Source organism: Cebus imitator, unplaced genomic scaffold, assembly GCF_001604975.1.
Source record: "Cebus imitator isolate Cc_AM_T3 unplaced genomic scaffold, Cebus_imitator-1.0 Scaffold127, whole genome shotgun sequence".
Taxonomy (NCBI): Eukaryota; Metazoa; Chordata; class Mammalia; order Primates; family Cebidae; genus Cebus; species Cebus imitator.
The window spans coordinates 3700140-3719642 of NW_016107442.1; the positions used below are offsets into that span (position 1 = coordinate 3700140).

At 36.9% G+C, this 19503-nt stretch overlaps 1 protein-coding gene across 15 annotated transcripts in view; it reads left to right on the top strand.

The window, feature by feature from the left end:
- The window catches only part of LCORL (ligand dependent nuclear receptor corepressor like), a 189901-nt gene that overhangs the window by 28860 nt on the left and 141538 nt on the right, over window positions 1–19503 (top strand). Inside the window, exon 1 of one of the 15 annotated variants that reach the window (XM_017540567.2) lies at window positions 17410–18292. The exons of the other annotated variants lie outside the window; for them this stretch is intronic. The gene's annotated coding sequence lies outside the window, so the exon portion shown is untranslated. Of the gene's footprint in view, window positions 1–17409; window positions 18293–19503 lie in introns of those variants that run through there. 15 annotated transcript variants of the gene reach the window in all.

The following is a 19503-nucleotide window of genomic DNA, read 5'->3' on the forward strand; positions in this document are numbered from 1 at the left end:
TAAAGAATGAGTTGAAGTTATCCAGACATGTTTTGGGAATAGAAATGGGGGTTAGAGTGTATTATGGCTGAAGAAACAACTTCTGTGAATACCTGAAGTATCCACGTTTTATAGGCTTTGGGTGTTGGCAGTGGTGGGGGTTAGGGAGTAGCATGATATGAGATGCAATATTGATTTTTCTATTTTGTACTGAAATATGGAATATTATAAAACAAAATAGCATCATGACAATATAGGAATGAAAATAGAAAAGCAGCTTTTAAGTGGTAACTTAAAAATATTTTGATTCTGATACTTGAAGAAAACTTGTTTTAATTAATTAGAAAATTAGACCCCATCTTCCACCTGCATACTGATGTCCTCTAAGTCTTTGTTTCTACCTACTGATATATTTGTTTAATTTATACCCCACATATCCAACCAAAATGAACTTCATTTGAATCTACCACTCAAAGCAAAACAAACCTCGTGGATTTCTTGTCTTAGTGAACGTTTGATCATTCTATTTCTCAAGCCAAAACTTTTTTACTTCTCTACCTCAAAATAATGATGCTGTGTCACTAAATGATTTCAATTTAATTGTATTGCTCAAAGCTATCTTCTCTCTCTCAGGTAAACTTCTACCACCTAAATTTACATTCTTATCTTTCCTCTAATGTATTTCTGCATTTCTAACCATCCTGTCTTCATTTCTGTATTTCTAACCATCCTGTCTTCATTCTTTTCCTTTTTCAGTCTATTTGCCACTTGCTCCTTGAGCAATCCTTTCTGAATGTAAAGCTAATTCTGTTTCTTGATTTCTTCAGGGTCTTCCATAGTTCATTTGGCTTTCAGGATAAAAATTAACTCCTTGACAAAACATAGCTAAGCTCCTCAAGATCTGTATTGCATACTTCTCCACCTTTTTATATTGCCTTCTTTCATATTACATTCTTTACTCAACCATGTTTTTTTCAATTTCTAGACATAGGTATTTAAATTTAAATTAATTAGGCTGGGCGTGGTGACTCACACCTATAATCCCAGCACTTTGGGAGGCTGAGGCAGGGGGGTCACTTGAGGTAAGAGTTCGAGACCAGCCTGGCCATCATAGTGAAACCTGGTCTCTACTAAAAATGCAAAAAAAATTAGCCGGGTGTGGTAGTGCCTGTAATCCCAGCTACTTGGAAGGCTGAGGCAGAAGAATTGCTTGAACCCAAGACACAGGTTGCAGTGAGCCAAGATTGTGCCACTGCACTCCAGCCTGAGTGACAAAGCGAGACTCTGTCTCAAATAAATAAATAAATTTAAATAAAACTAAGTAAAATTTTCTCAGCTACTGTATTGAGCAGCATAGATTGAGAATGTTTCTATCATTACAGAAAATTTTATTGGATAGTGCTATTCTTAAGCATATCAAGTTCTCTTGTCCCTATCTCTTTATACATGCTGTTCTCCTCTTCTAAATCTGTAATATGCCCATCTTTGTTTTGGCTTCCTAACATTTACTCTTCCATTAAGACTCTACGTAGGCATCATCATTTCTGGAAAATGACACCTTTTCCTGTCTCCCCTAATCCTAAAGTCTGTGTCTCCTTACCTTTTGTTTTAATGTCTTGTTGCATTTAAACCCAGGAGTTAGTGCTTAATAGCAAAATTCTAACAATATATAGAGATTTTATGTAAATTACACTTTTACATTTATGAATATGGTGAATGGATTTACCAGCATGTAAGAGACACTTAAATGGATTTATCATCTGAGTACTGACTAAAGAAGCACTTCAGGCCAGGCACGGAGGCTCACGTCTGTAATCCCAACACTTTGGGAGGCCAAGGTAGGTGGATCACCTGAGGTCAGGAGAGACCAACCTGTCCAACGTGGTGAAACCCTGTCTCTACTAAAAATAAAAAAATTAGCCATGTGTGTTGGCGTGTGCCCGTAGTCCCAGCTACTCAGGAGGCTGAGGCGGAAGAATCACGTGACCCCGGGAAGCAGAGGTTACAGTGAGCCAAAGGTTACAGTGAGCCGAGATCAGTCCACTGCATTCCAGCCTGGGTGGTAGAGTGAGACTCCATCTCAAAAAAAAAAAAAAGGGAACTTCACTAGATAAATGTGACTGTCAGTTTATTTGTTATGGAGGTCAGAGTTATCAGATTTGCTCCTTGACTGATAATAATTGCATGCCATTTAAGCAGATTTTAAAATGTAGAATTGAATCTAGCAACTCAAGAATCTGTTCAAGGGTAAATAGGTAAATCTAAGGCAAATAGGTGAATCTACTGGTAGATAGAAAAGCATTGCATCAGAATTATACAATGTAATGAAAATCAGATGTATTTTCATTATGAAAACACAGCATTAAATTTGTAGCCATCAGATCAGTTTTAATAGCATTTTGATAAGCAGAGATTTAGTCTGGCTCTGTGTCCCCACCCAAGTCTCATCTTGAATTGTAGTATCCAAGTGTGAGGGGAGGGACCTTGTGGGAGGTGATTAGATCATGGGGGCAGTTCCCCCATGCTGGTCTCATGATAGGGAGTTCTCATGAGATCTGATGGTTTCATAAGGGGCTTTTGCCCACTTCACTTAGCACTTCTTTCTCCTGCTGCCACGTGAAGAAGGCTATCTTTGCTTCCTTTTCCACCATGATTGTTAAGTTTCATGAGGCCTCCTTAGCCATGTGGAACTGTGAGTCAATTAAACCTCTTTCCTTTATAAATTACCCAGTCGTGGGAATTTCTTCATAGCAGCATAAAAATGAACCAACATAAACAGATTGGGGAATATCAAATCACTGTGGTATGACCGCTGAAGTTGATAGTATGATTACTTGTCATCAGAAAGTTTTACCTCTGCTCCCCTTGAGTTACCCATAACTCTATGCATCTCAGCATCACTTTGTGTGCTTCACGTAATCATAATTCCAGATACACTTCTGTGTGAGGGTGAAGGTGAGGAGAGGTTAGATTGAGCAAAGTTTAGGGCTTCAAATATGTTACTAATGTGTATTAGAAAAAAAAAGATTATTTTTTTCTTTTTTTAAGGAGGGAAGGCTTGAAATTTTTTCTTTTTTTAAGGAAGGAAGGCTTGAAATTTTTGCCCTAAGAAAGGGGTAAAAGATGTATTTGTTCTTCCTCTTGTCTATTTGTAATAAGTTTGGTGACTGTATTATCCTTACCAGAGATCTGGATATGTGTTCTAAAAAGAGATGAGTTTTTAAAATTGTGGTTTTGGGTTTGTTCATTCAGCAATATGAGGCTATCATGGAATAGGTTTAGATGCCAAATATGTATCAGAATGACTTATGGAAATAATAGATTTCCCAAGATACTTCTGATTTCAAATATTCCGACTTGAAATGTGTGACTATTGGAAACCCAATTTCCTGAACTCAGTTGACTTGAGCTACATTTGGGATTAGAAAAGCTTCTTTGATATAGCATAGATACTTTGAATTGTGTAACACAAATAGGTATAGTAAGCATTTAAAGATGAACAGATACTAATGAGGAATGGTTTAATTAGAGGCGCCTTCCTTGAAGACACAGAATTTGAGTTAGACAAAAGAAGTGATGGAGAAGAACAAGGAATGGGGCCTTAAAAGCAAAGAAAAATAAATGAGCAGAGTGTTTGCAAAGAGTTGAAACAGAGGACCACTAGAGTAGAGTGGAGGATTAACTAGTGATGAGAGAGGTTATGCTAAACTAAGACTAACTTAAATTCTTTTATTAATCTTTTATTTATTAAAAAAAATATTTCTTTGAATTTTCCTCTAATTTCCCTGAGCTCTTCTATAAAATGTTATATTTATGTGAACATACCTCATTATCCTTACATTTACTCTCAAAAAGCTTTTAATTATTTTTTAAAGATAGTTTTTCTTTGTGTACTCTGTATCATGATTTCGCTTTCAAATCATTATTGTGCTCCCATACAAAATGCTTTCTATTTTTGAGGATCTTGGGCTTTTTGTTATGGCATGAGTGTGCTAAAAGCCAGATTTCTTTGCACATTCACTGGTGGCCTTGACATCTAGTTTTTAATCTCCCATCCTTACTTTAAACCCTGACATTATTCCTGGACTTCATTGTCCTCCACGATAACCCACCAAGCATTCCAACCTCACAGCCATTTAATTCTCAATAATGACTTTCATCCTTCTATCCTTCAAAAATTCTTATGTCATATTTTAAAATTTTTGTTTTCTTGCCAGGTTTTATTAAGGTATGATTCACAGAGCAGAATTCAGTGAGCTCCAGCAAACAGTTGGGTAATCAGCCACTCCGCAAGCAAGATATAGAACAGTTCCATCGTCCCCAGAGGTTCTTTTGTGTATGTGATAGTTATCTTCTTTTCCACATCCAGGCACTAACAACCATGAATCTGCTTTTTGATTGGATAGTTTTACTTTTTTTTAGTGTCATATAAGTGGAAGCATACATTATATGCTTTTGAATCTGGCTTCCTTCACTTAACAACATGCGTTTGAGATACTCTGGTGTTGCATATATTAGCAGTTTGTTCCTTTCTATTGCTGAGTAGTATTTTATTATACCACAGATTATCCATTCAACATTTGAAGAAGCACATTGAGTTATTTCCAGGTTTGGGTGATTATGAATGGACCTATATGAACACTTGTTTATACAGGTTTTTGTGTAAATGTTTTATTTCTCTTGTGTATATACCTAAGAATGGAGTTGTTGGTTAATGTATGTTTAACTTATTAGAAATTGTTAGGCTGTTTTGCATTTTGCATTCCTAATGGCAGTTTCTGAGAATTCCAGTTTCTCTGAATCCTTACCCATGCACTAGTAGCGGTTTCTTTTTCACCAGTCTAATGGTTATGTGGTGGTAATTTATTGGTGTTTCAGTTTGCATGTTTTGTTAAGTGATAATGAGCATCTTTTTATGAGCTTATTTGCTCTCCATATAACTTCTTTTGTGAGGTGTCTGTTCATATATTTTGTTCATTAAAAAAAATTTAGGTTTTTTTTTTCCCTTAATGTTGAGTTTTAAGAGTTCTTTATATGGTCTACATGTGTGTTAAAAACATATGATCTGCAAAACTTATACAAAAAGTACAAAACTTCTACATAAACCCACATTATTATTATTTTTGTGTTAAATGCTTGCTTATCCTTTAGAACAATTAAAAACTATATTTATTTATATTTGTATTTATTAATAATCTTGACCATTTTTCAACAACCTTCATTGCTTTGTGTAGATCCAAATGTCTGTGTGGTAACATGTCTGTCTGAAGAATTTCCTTTAATATTTCTTCTATTGCAGGTTTGCTGATAATTATCTCAGTTTTTATATGTCTGAAATGTCTTTATTTCACCTTTATTTCTCAAATATTTTTTTGCTTGGTATAGAATTCTGGGTTCACACTTTGTTTCTTTTAGCACTTAAAGATGTCACTTTATTGTCTTCCTGTTTTCGTAGTTTTCTTTATGAAATGTGCTATAATTCTTATCTTTGTTCTTGTGTATATAAATTGTTCTTTTTAAAACCTGGCTGCTTTTAAGATTTTAAGTATTTATTTTGCACAGTGTTCTCTGCGATTCTCTGACCTATAGCTTGAAGTCTTTCATTACTTTTGTAATAGTCTCAGTTGTTACCTTTTCAATATTTCTTCTGTTTCATTCTTTGTTTTCCTTTTGGGATTCCAGTTACATTTATGTTAAACAATTTGATATTGTCATATAGCTCTTGGACACTAATTTTACATGAAACTTAAAAAAAAAAAACCCTTGGTGTTTTAGTTTGGATATATTCTGTTGACCTAATTTTAAGTTCACTGATTCTTTCTTTGCCTATGTTGACTCTCCTGAAGAACCCTTGGAAGACACCCTTTATCGCTGGTACTTGTTTTTATTTCTAGAATTTCCATTTGACTTCCTTATTTCTGTTAACATTCTCCATATGTATATGCATGTTGCTCACTTTTTCACTAGAGTCTTAAATATATGAATCATAGTTATTTTAAAGTTCCTGTCTGGTATTTCTATCATCTGTGTCATGTCTAAATATGGTCCTATTAATCTCTTTGTTGTTGGTTTTTTTCGTGTGTGTGTATGTGTGTGATTTTTGAATGATTGTCAGATACAATATGTAGAAAAGCGGACATTTAGGTGAATAGCATCTATGCCTAAAAATGTATGTGCTGCTTCTGCTGCTAGGCTGTTAGTATCAGGGATTGAGCCTGTCTGGTTAAGAGTTACGCTGTATTTGGATTTTGTTGTTACTATAGTTATCTTCATCAGCTTCAAATTCCTTTCATGTTACCTTTTATTGAGGTTGGAGGGTTGTTTTGCTGACAGGTTTTCCTCAATGTTTCTGCTCCACCTTAATCTTTAACCTTCCCTCTGCACTGTACCTTATGGAGGGGCTCTTCAAGTGTTTGCCTTTTCATCAATGGTAGATTGCTACTGCTTGTTACTCTGTGCTTGCTAGCCTGGTAGTAGGTGCTGAAGATAAAAATTTCTCTGTTGTCTTTATTTGTTTTAGATAGGCAGTGTTTTGTGTCCCTGAGTCTGAGGGCTGGGGTTTTCTTAGTGATCCTGAGCTATTACATGCTGCAGGAGATATCTTAATAATCTAGGTTCAGGTTAGTTTCCTGTTCTTCCCTCAGGGATAGATTTTTTTTTTTTTCACCTACTCCAGTCATAGTGGGCCTTGTTTGCCTGTTTTCTGGGAGTGATATGGTTTGCTTCTCTATGCCAGGCAGCTTAAAATTTTAGCTGTTTTGGAAAAAAGGGACCAGGTAGGGCCTTGTTATTTTCCTTCTGTGCCAGATTCTCCCATCTTATAGGGCTGCATCACTAAAAGAGACTTTCTTTCATCTCTTGCTGTTCTTAGACTTTTTCTGGTCAGCCAGTTGGTGAGGTCCATGTCTGCAGCTATACACTCATTCTAGCACATACTTTTCCTTTAGCAATTGGTTAAAAATTATAGTTGAATTCTTACCCACTTGTATGGTTGCCTCACCTCCCTGCCATGCTCTGTGACACATGAGTCTGTTTTCATGTCCCATCTCTTTGGAAGTATCTTTTTTTCTTTTTCCCCTCCCCGAGGATTTTAAGCTGATGTATTACTTTGTAACCTCAGCTCTCCAATGGGTTTGAGAAAAGTTATACTTTTTGTAAATTATCCAGTCTTATTAGGAGGAAATGACATTCTTTTCAGCTTTTCACATTGTAGGTGGAAGCTGGACTATACTTTTGACAAATGGTCTCCAATGTGGAAACAACTTGGTTTAAGAGATAGCAGAATTGTCTTGTGATATTTGTTTTTTTAAAACAAATGCTTATTTCTGTATTCATTTAACATAAACTAATACTAGTTCTATGTCAGAAGATCACATTTTCAGTTCAGTTACTTAACATTCTGATGGAAGAGATGCATTCTACAGAGGTTTGGCTTGATAGTGGTAGGTTCATTTGTGCATTCACTTTCAAAATACTAGAGTTTATCTTTACCCGTGTGATTTTTGCTGCTTCATTATTTAATTTTAACTGAAGTAAGGTTCATGAAATAGACAAGTAGTTTACAGAGATTCCTACAAAGAAACCCCAGATTAAAGGTAATGCTAGAAATTTAAGTGTAGATAAGACCAAAATTTTAAAGTTGACGTATTTCTCTTATCCTAGTGTAAACTATTAGCCCAATTATGAGGTGAAAGCAATGTAACTCTAATAATATTTGAAAAGAAATGGGACCAAAAAATTGAAACAGAGAAGAGCCTTTGGGCCCATTCGCTTGTTCACAGACATGCATGGGACTGATGCTTTGAGTTTTCTTCTGTGGGATTTTCCTTTCTCTAGTCTCGTGCAGCCCCTGCCTTCCCCAGGGTGCTGTTGGCCTCAAAGGAGGAACTTGTGAGGGGACTTCTCCCCCAGGAGGACATGACTTGCAGACTTGGGTGTCTGCTCTGCTTTGGGGGTGGGGCCTGCTTTCACAGAGACCGCCTCCTCCCCTTTTGCCCCCTCCTCTCTCTGCTTTGCCAGGTCTTGGCTGTTGGCAGCTCAGAGGTGGGGGAGGCCAAGGATTACTGGAGGATGCTCTGTACCTGCTCCTGTCACCCCTTCCTGCTGCCTCCTCCATGCCCAAGGAGTGCCTGTTGTGGAGTCCTCAGTCAGGGACAGGACAAGGCTGAGGCCCTGCGTGGAGATGCCGCACCAGCAGAAGGCCAAGACCTGCTTAACTTAGTTCATCTGTTCACTTGTAATTCACTGTCATTAATAATGAACTTTACCCTTAGTGCATATTGTGATGTAGTAGGCAGAATTCTAAGACAGCCCTCAAGATGAACCCTCCACCCTACCCAACTCCCCCACATCATGATTAGGTTATGTTATAAGGCATAGTTAGCATTAAGAGAGAGATTATCTGGGCAGGTCTGACCTAAACTCAATTGAGTCCTTTTAAAGCAGAGAGGTGGTTTTTTTGTTTTGTTTGTTTTTCTGCTGGTGGTAGAAGAGGAGGTGGGCGATTCAAATTCTCTGCACAGTTACTGGCTTGAAGATGGAGGGTGCTACATATTAAGTAATAAATGTGACCTTTAGGAGTCAGAGGATTGCCCTTGGCTGACAGTAAGAGAATGAAGACCTCTGTCCTGCAACCACACCAAACCGAATTGTGCTAGTAAGAATGAACTTGGAAGCAAATTTTCCCCAGCACCTCCAGATGAGAACTCAATTGGTCAAACAGCCATGTCATACCAGGCTTCTGATCTAAAGAGCTGTGATGAATAAATTTGTGTTGTTTTAAGGCACATAGTTTGTGGCCTTTTGTTATATAGCAGTAGATAAATAATACACATGACTTGCATGAGCAACTAATGATTTTTATGACTTGAACAAATTAATACATTTTATGATGTTTTTAATTTCATCTTTTTCTTTTGAACATATATGCAGGTATCAAGGGTACACATTCAAGTTTTTACTGATGGGCTTGTGTTCCAAAAGTTTGGGAGATACTTCTGCAGACTCTTTACCTAGAATCTTTCAGTATCTGAAATCTTAAACTCTTGTGTAATTCACTGTCTTCTACTATTTTCTTGAACTTAGTAAACTTGTTTTTGTCTCACTGAAATATTTTGTCCTTGACACTACCCATCTCTTTTCTTATGTGCCCAATTAACAAAATCTGTTATTCTGGATCAAAATTTTAAAAAGTGCCATAGAAGGAAATCTTCATTCTGACACAAGTATAATATCTACAAAAAATCTACAGCAAGTATTGTATGTGACTTCAAAATGTGAGAAGAATTTCATTTGTAATCAGTAAAATGGAAAGGATGCTCATTATTACCAGTTCAGCATTAACTTGAGGATATCATCAAAACGGTAAAAATAAGAAAAAAAACCACGATTTGGAAGAGGATTTACAATTGTTTTCCACAGGTATTTGTGTAGAAGTGTAAAAGAATCTATAGATATATTATTAAAGCTGGTGAATAGTTTTAACAAATGTTTTGGATATAAATTGGCCACTTCCATGTATACCAAAAAGAAACAAGTGCTTTTATTTTTATTTTGTATTTATTTATTTATTTTTGAGATGGTGTCTCACTCTGTCCCCCAGGCTGGAGGGCAGTGGCGCAGTCTCAGCTCACTGCAACCTCTACCTCCCAAGTTCAAGCTATTCTCCTGCCTTCCCTCTTAAGTAGCTGGGATTACAGGTACACACCACCATACCCAGCTGATTTTTGTGTTTTTTGTAGAGACAGGATTTCGCTACATAGGCCAGACTGGTCTTGAACTTCTGACCTGAAGTGATCTACCTGCCTGGCTTCCAAAAGTGCTGGCATTACAGGCGAGAGCTACTACATCCTGCCAGAATCAAGATTATTTTTAAGTTAACATTTTTGATGATTATAAAACCTATCACATAAGCAAGAATAACTCCAATAAACAATGAGCTAGACCTTTATTTAAAAAAATGATAAAATGTTACTAAGAATATTTTTTAAATTATAAAATAGTGATGTTTAATACACTGTGGTATTAGCTTAGGAGTATATGAGCAGATGAATGGAAAATCTAAAAAGAAAGTCACAAAGAAACATGGGAAACATAGCAAAACCTTGTCTCTATCTCTACTAAAATAAAATAAAATGCCAGGCATGGTGGTGCATGCTTGTGGTCCCAGCTACTCAGGAGGCTGGAGCAGGAGGATCACTCAAGCCCAGGAAGTGCTGCAGTGAGCTTTGATATTGCCACTGCACTTCAGCCTGAATTCCAGAGCAAGAACCTGTGTATTAGTTTGTTTTCACACTGCTGATAAAGATATACCTGAGACTAGGCAATTTGCAAAACAGAGGCTTATTGGACTTACAGTTCCACATGGCTGGGGAGGCCTCAATATCATGGTAGAAGCAAGTCACATTTTACACGGATGGTGGCAGGCAAAGAGAGCTTGTGCAGAGAAATTTGTGTTTGTAAAAACCATCAAATATCAGAGACTTGTTCACTATCACCAGAACAGTACGAGAAAGACCAGCCCCTATAATTGAGGCATCTTTCACCAGGTCCCTTCCATAACACATGGGAATTATGGGATCTACAAGATAAGATTTGGGTGGGGACACAGAGCCAAACCACATCATCCTGTATCAAGAAAAAAATCCACAGGCTTAAACAAAATAATTGCAGATGGATGAATATCTCATAAGGGATTTATGTTCAAAAGAACTCTTACAGCTCAATAATGAAAAGACAGATAACTCAGTTGAGAAATGGGCAAAAAACTTAAATAGTCATTTTACCAAGGAACTTACATGAACTGCCAATGAACACGTGAAAAAATATTCAACATCATTAGTCACTAGGGAAATGAGATTGCACTTTGCATCCACTAGAATGGCTATAATCAAAGTGTTGGTAAAGATGTGGAAAATTTGTTATGGGAATGCAAATGTTGCAGGCACTTTGGAAAACAGTTTGGCAGTTTTTCAAAATATCAAATATGGACTTACCATATGACCCAGCAATTATATTCCTGTAGACCTACCTAGTAGAAATGAAAATCTTTTCCATGTAAATTTCTTAGCAGTATTATTCACAATAGCAAAAAATGGAAATAACCCAGAGTTTCATTAGCTAACAAATCAATAAACAAAGGTAGTATATCCATACAGTGGAATGCTATACAGCTGTTAAAAGGATTGGAGTACTGATGTAGTCTATAACATGATGAATCTCAGACCATTACGGTCAGTGAAAGAAGTCAGACACAAAAGTGCATGTTGTGATATCATTCTCTTTATATGTAATATCCAGAAAAGGCAAATGTATAGTGACAGAAAGTGAGTGAATTTTGTGGTAGTAAATTATATTTCAATAAAGCTGTGAATGGACAAGAAATACAGACCCACATCCTTTTGAGATTTAATGAGTAATAAAAGTAGCCTGAAAATGAATGGTGCTTTGGATAAAATTGATTTTCTGTTTTATACTATTTATAAGAAAATGAATTTCAATACATTAAAGAACTACACGTGAAAACAAAATGCACACACATATTCACACATAAAATGATTTTTGACTTTCAAAAATTTTTCCTATATAAGAGAAAATACACAAACCATAAAACAATATGCAAAAAAGTTTAAAGTATGATATATTAAACCAAAAGAGCCACCCAAAAACAAAATGAAAAGTCAAGTCATAATTGGACATGTTTGCAATTTATGAATTTGATCATTATTACCCAGAATACATAAAACTATGCCTGAATTCTTAAAAGGCCAGCAGTTCAGTTAAAAGTAGCCAAAGCTGAAATAGCAGAAATGGAATATGTGTAGGAGCTGAGAGATAACATAGCCAGTATAAACAAACAAAAGCACCTAGCTGATCTGTTAGAGCAGAAAAACACACTACAGGAATATCACAATCCAATCATAAGTAATAACAGCAGACTAGACTAGGCTCAGGAAGGAACCTCAGAGCTTGAAGACTGACTCTGAAATAAGAGTCAGACAAAATAAAGAAAAAAGAATGAAAAGGAATAAACAAAGTCACCAAGAAATACGGGATTATGTAAAGAGGCCACACCTATAAATCACTGTCATTCCTGAAAGGTACAGGGAAAAAGAATACAACTTGGAAAATGTATTTCAGGATATCATTATTGAAAACCTCCCCAACCTCACTAAAGAGAGCAACAATCAAATCCAGAAAATACAGAGAACCCTTGGAAGATTCTGTGCAAGATCATTCCTATGACACATAATCACATTTTCCAAGGTTGGAATGAAAGAATGTTAAAGGTAGCTGGAGAGAAAGGGCAGGTCACTTACAGAGGGAACTCCATCAGCCTTATAGCAGACCTCTCAGCAGAAACCCTATAAGCCACAGAGATTTGATACCTATACTCAACTTTCTTAAATAAAAATATTTTCAACCAAAATTTTTATATCCAGGTAAACTACGCTTCCTAAGCAAAGGTGAAATAAGATCCTTTTTAGATAATCAAATGCTGAGGGAGTTTGAAGCCATCAGACTTGCCTTACAAGAGATCTTGAAAGGAACATTAAATATGGAAAGGAAAGATTATTACCAGCCAATACAAGAACACTTAAGTACACAGGCAAATGACACTGTAAAATAACCATACAAACAAGCCAGCATAGTAACCAGCTAACAACACAACAACAGGGTCAAATCCACACATATCAATCCTAATATTGAATGTAAATGGTTAAAGTGCACCATTTAAAAAGCAGAGAGTGGCAAGCTGGATAAAAACGCAAGACCCAATAGTATGCTGTCTTCAAGAGACCCACCTCACATACAGTGACATACATAGACTGAAAATAAAGGTATGGAAGAAAACCTACCAAACAAATGGAAATGAGAAAAAAGAGGGGTTGCAAAATGCCCATCGATGATAGACTGGATAGGGAAAATGTGGCACATATACACCATGGAATATTATGCAGCCATCAAGAACGATGAGTTTGGGTCCTTTGTAGGGACATGGATGAACCTGGAAACCATCATTCTCAGCAAACTGACAGAAGAGCAGAAGATCAAACACCGCATGTTCTCACTCATAGGTGGGTCTTGAACAATGAGAACACATGGACACAGGGAGGGGAACACTACACACTGGGGTCAGTTGGGGGGAAATAGGGGAGGGACGGTGGGGGGTGGGGAGCTGAGGAGAGATAGCAAGGGGAGAAATGCCAGATGTAGGTGATGGAGAGGAAGGCAGCAAATCACACTGCCATATGTGTACCTGTGCAACAATTTTGCATGTTCTTCACATGTACCCCAAAACCTAAAATGCAATAAAATAAATGGGAAAAAAAAAGAAAAGAAAAAAGAGGGGTTGCAATCCTGATCTAGACAAAACTGACTTAAAACAACAAAGACGAAAAAAGACAAAGAAGAGCATTATATAAGGGTAAAGGGTTTAATTCAACAAGAAGACCTAACCGTCCTAAATATATATGTGCCCATCAGAGGAGCACCCAGATTCATAAAGCAAGTTCTTAGAGACCTACAAAGATACTTAGACTCCCCCACAATAAAAACAGGAGACTTCAGCGCTCACTGGAGGGTATTAGATCATTGCGGGAGAAACTTAACAAAGATATTTAGGATCTGAACTTAACATTGGACCAGATGGATCTGATAGACCAGTATGGGACTCTTAATCCCAAAACAGCAGAGTATACATACTTCTCATCACCACATGGCACATACTCTAAAACTGACTGCACAATTGAACATAAAACAATCCTCAATAAATGTGGAAGACCAAATCATACCAAAAACTCCTGGGTCACAGCTCAACAAATATATAAATTTAAAACTTAAAAAAAAAATCACTCAAAACCATGTAATTACCTGAAAATTAACATGCTCCTGAATAGCTTGTGGATAAATAATGAAATTACTTGTGGATAAATAGCAAAAATTAACAAGTTCCTTGAAACTAATGCAAACAAAAATGCAACATGCCAGACTCTCTGGGGCACAACTAAGGCAGTGTTAAGAGGAAATTTATAGCACTAAATGCCGACATCAAAAAGTTAGAAAGATCTCAAATTAATAGCCAAACATCACAACTAAAAGAACTAGAGAATCAAGAGCAAAGTAGCACTAAAGTTAGCAGAAAACAAGAAATAACCAAAATCAGAACTTAACTGATGGAGATTGAGACAAGAAAAAGCATTCAGAAGATCATTGAATTCAGGAGTTGTTTTTTGAGAAAATTAATAAGATAGGTCACTAGCTAGGCAATACAGAAGAGAGAAGACCTAAATAAGAACAATTAGAAAAGACAAAGGGGATGCTACTGCCGACTCCATGGAAATGCAAATAATCATCAGAGACTACTACAAACACCTCTATTCATACAAAGTAGAAACCTAGAAAAGATGGATACATTTCTGGCCACATATATCCTCCCACAACTGAACCAGGAAGAAATTGATGCCCTGAAGAGACCAGTAATGAGCTCCTAAATTGATTCATTAATAAATACGCTACCAACCTAAAAAAGCCGTTGACCTGATAGATTCACAGCCAGATTCTACCAGTTATACAAACAAGAGCTAGTACTGTTGCTACTGAAACTATTCCAAAAAATATAGGAAGAGGATCTCCTCCCCAACTCATTGTATGAGGCCAGCATCATCCTGATACCAAAACTTGGCAGAGACACAACAACAAAAGAGAACTCTAGGACAATATGCTTGATTAACATAGATGAAAAGTTCCTCAACAAAATATTTGGAGACTGAATCCAGCAGGACATGAAAAACCGAATACACCACGATCAAGTAGGCTTTATTCCTGGCATGCAAGATCAGTTCAATGTATGCAAATCAGTAAATGTGATTCATCATACAAGCAGAACTAAAGACAAAAACCACATGATTATCTCAGCAGATACAGAAAAGGCTTTCAATTTATTGATTCAGTTTCCCTTCATGTTAAAAACTCTCAGTAAAATAGGTATTGAAGGAACACACCTGAATATAGTAAGAGCTGCATATGACACATCCACAGCCAACATCATACTGAATGAACAAAAGCTGGAAGCATCACCTTTGAAAACTGATGCATGACAAGGATGCCTTCTCTCACCACTTCTATTCAACATAATATTGGAAGTGCTGGCCAGAGTAGTCAGGCAAGAGAAATAATGTGCATCCAAATGCAAAAAGAGGGAGTCAAACTATACCTGTCTGTAGATGACGTGATTATATATCTAGAAAGCCCAATAGTCTCGGCCCAAAATCTCCTTCAGTGGATAAATAACTTCAGCAAAATTTCAGGATACAAAATCAATGAACAAATGTGACTTGCATTCCTGTACACCAATAGCAGTGAGCCAAGAGCCAAATCAGGAAGGCAGTCTCATTCCTAGTTGCCACAAAAAGAATAAAATACCTAGGAATACAGCTAACCAGGGACCTGAAACATCTCTACAATGAGAATGACAAAACGCTGCTCAGATAAATCAGAGATGACATAAACAAATGGAAAAACATTCCATGTTCATGGATAGGAAGAGTCAATATCATTAAAATTATCATTTTGCCCAAAGCAATTTACAGATTCACTGCTATTTCTACCAAGCTGTCAATAGCATTTTTCACAGAACTAGAAACAACTATTTGTAAATTCATGTGGAACCAAAAAAAGAGACTGAATAGCCAGGCAATCCTAAGCAAAAAGAAAAAGGCTTAGAAGCATCACATTACCTGAGTTCAAACTATACTACAGGGCTACAGTAACTAAAACAACACGATACTGATACAGAACCAGATATATAGACCAATTAAATGGAATAGAGAGCACCGAAATAAGGCCATCCACCTAAAATCATCTAATCTTCAACAAAGCTAACAAAAATAAGCAATAAGGAAAGGACTTCCTCTTCATAAATGGTGCTGAGATAACTAGCTAGCCATGTGCAGAAAATTGCAACTAGACCCCTTCCTTACACATTATACAAAAATTAAGATAGACTGAAGACTCAAATGTAAAACGCAAAACCATAAAAACTCTTGAAGATAACCTAGGCAATTTAGGACATTGGCATGGGCAAAGATTTCATGACAAAGATGCCAAAAGCAATTGCAATGAAAGCAAAAATTGGCAAATGGGAACTAATTAAACTAAAGAAACTGCACAGCAAAAGAAATTGTCAACAGAGTAAAGAAACAACCTGCAGAATGGGAGAAAATATTTGCCAACTATGCATCTAACAACGGTTTAATTTCCAGCATCTATAAGGAACTTACTTAAATTTACAAGAAAAAAACAACTCCATTAAAAAGTGGGCAAAGAACATGAACAGATACTTTTCAAAAGAAGATGTACATGCAGCCAACAAGTATATGAAAAAAGCTCAATATCACTGATTATTGGAGAAATGCAAATCAAACCACAGTGAGATAACATCTCACACCAGTCAGAATGGCTATTTCTAAAAAATAAAGAAATGGCATGCCAGCAAGGCTGCAGAGAAAACAGAACACTTACACACTGTTGGTGGAAGGATAAATTAGTTCAACCATTGTGGAAAGCATTAGGTCAGTTCCTCAAAGAACTAAAAGCAGAACTGCCATTCAAACCAGCAATCCCATTACTGGATGTATACCCAAAATAATATAAATTGTTGTATTGTAAAGATGCATGCATATGTTCATTGCAACACTATGCACAGTAGTAAAGACATGGAATCAATCTGAGTGCCCATCATTAATAGATTGGATAAAGAAAATGTGGTGTATGTATACCATGGAATACTATGCAACCATGAAAAAGAACAAGCTCATATCCTTTGCAAGGACATAAATGGACCTGGAGGCCATCATCTTAAACTAATGCAGGAACAGAAAACCGAATACCGCATGTTCTACCATGTAAATAATGAGAACACATGGATATTAAGGGGAGCAACAGACACTGGGGCCTGCTTGAGGGTGGAAGGTGCAAGAAGCAAGAGGATCAGAAAAATAACTATTGGATACTAGGTTTATTACCCAGGTGATGAAATAGGCTGTACACCAAACCCCTGAGACATCAGTTTACCTATATAACAAACCTGTACGTGTACCCCTGAACCTAAAAAAAAAGTAAAAAGAAAAATAAGAAAAGCCTGGATGACTCCAGCCTGTCATCTAGACTAGGGTGCAGGAGCATGATCATGGCTTAGCTCACTGCAGGCTCAACCTCCTGGGCCAGGTGATCCTCACACTTGAGCCTCCTGAGTATCTGGGACTACAGGTACATGCCACCATCCACAGCTAATTTATATATTTATATATGGGGTGGGGAGGGTTTCACCGTATTTCCTGGACTCAAGCAGTCTGCCCACCTCAGCCTCCCAAAGTGCTGGGATTACAGCCATAAGCCACCATGCCTGGCTAAAAGAGAAATCTGAAAGTAGAATATTTGAAAATATGCTAAAACAATAATCAGAGAACTGCAAATTAAAATGATAATTTTGTTTTTATGTATTGGACAAATATGAAGTCTGATGATAACTTTTGGTGACCATTTAGGGATAATAGGAACTCAAACATTGCTGATAAGATTGTTTGTTAAGATGATTCAGCCATACAATGCAATATTGATTGTGGTAAAGTTTAAAGTATTCATACTCTAGGGTTAAGTAATCTTACTTATTGATTTCTACCCAGCAGAAACTACCAGTTGGATAGGATAAGCCATTTATGAAAGGTTTCAATGCAGCAATGTTTGTGATAACAACAACAAAAAAAATCACATGGCTTTCAGTAGGGAAATGGGTAACTTTATGTTCTTATACAAATGAACCCTATAGTATAATCAGTCTTAAAGAACTATGAATTTTGGTCTTTGGAAGGGTTGAGTTATCTAAATTAGTGGTTCCTACCCTTTTTGGCACCAGTGACCAGTTTCGTGGATGACAGTTTTTCCATGGACAGGGGGCATGGTTTTGTGATGAAACTGTTCCACCTCAGATCATTGGACATTAAGAGTCTCATAAGGAGTATACAACCTAGAATACCTCATATGCAGAGTTGATAATAGGGTTTGCGCTCCTATGAGAATCTGATCTGACAGGAGGCAGAGCTCAGGAAGTACTGCTCGCTTACTGGCTGCTCTGCTGTGTGGTCCATTTCCTAACAGGCCACAGACTGGTACTGGTCCACGGCCCTGAGGGTTGGGGACTCCTGATCTGGATCAACCTTTCTTCTAAAAACAATGAAAAGTGCTGGATTTTTTAAAAGTTAAAAATGGCCAAGAGCTAAAAAGACAGTTGAGAATACCCAAGCTAATTTTAGAGGTAAGTAGAAAATCAGAGGTAAAAAGCTGCTTAAGCTTGATATCTTTTGTTAGTACCACATATTTGTGCTTTTGTGGCTGTTTAGGCAAGAAGATCAGAATTCTAGGGCCATCGCCTGTCCAAATAGTTCTATGGGAGATTGTCTTTACATAAAGTTGTGAATCAAAGGGTTATGTTTTAGTATAAAAGCAAGTAGATCTAAATCATCTTGCCTTTCCCCATTCCCAGAAGGTTGCCTTGGTGCTGATCACAGTGGGAAAAGAAAAGGTAGAAAAATATCAAATATTGAACTTGCCATAGATCTGTCCTCTAGTAGATCTGTACCCTGAGTCAATCAAGGAACTTCAAGCCGTGAAATTAGTTTGAAGCAGGTATGAGTTTCCTGTTAGTGTCATAATGAATACTACAAGTTTAGTGGCACATGACAAACTTAGTATCTTACAGTTCCGGAGGTCAGAGGCCTGAAATGGGTCTCACTGGGCTAATATCAAACTGTAGGCAGGGGTGTGTTCCTTTATGAAAGCTCTAGGCCAGAATCAATTTTCTTAAATTTTTCAGCTTTTACAGGCTGCTAGCGTGGTCTTTTATTTCTAAAACCAGCAGTGACTGGTTGATTCTCTCACACAATTTCATCTTTCTTTTTCTGACTCCTCTGCCACCTCCTTCCCAATTTAAGGACTCTTATGATTAAGTTGGATCCACCAGGGTAATCTTATTTTAAGGTCAGCCGATTAACAACCTTAATTCGATCTGCAGCCTGTTTCCCCCTTGCCATGTAGCATAATTTGCCCAAGGGCAGTGGGTGTTAGAATTCTGGAAGAGAGCACTTCCATTCTAGGCCTTAGGAAATCTGATCATTTGAGGACAAAAGTCAGTAAGTACTGAATTAATTGCATGAAGAAACAAATCAAGATGTTGACTTGTCAGGCATCAGACTGCAGAAACAGACTTATTCAAGAAAAAGTTGAAATGATTAGATACCAATTTAATTTTTTAATACTGATTTTGTAATATTTCATATTTAAAGAAATAAATGACAGATCTAAATATCTGCAAAGTATGGAGAGCTGTTAAAGAAGTTTTTAAGTTTTAAAAAAGAATAGAATAAAGCTTAAATAAATTAAATTGCTGAATCTCTGCCTTCGGTGTATTGTGAGTGGCTGGAATTTATGAGGACATTGTACCAAAAAGGAGAGAGCTGCACAGAGAAA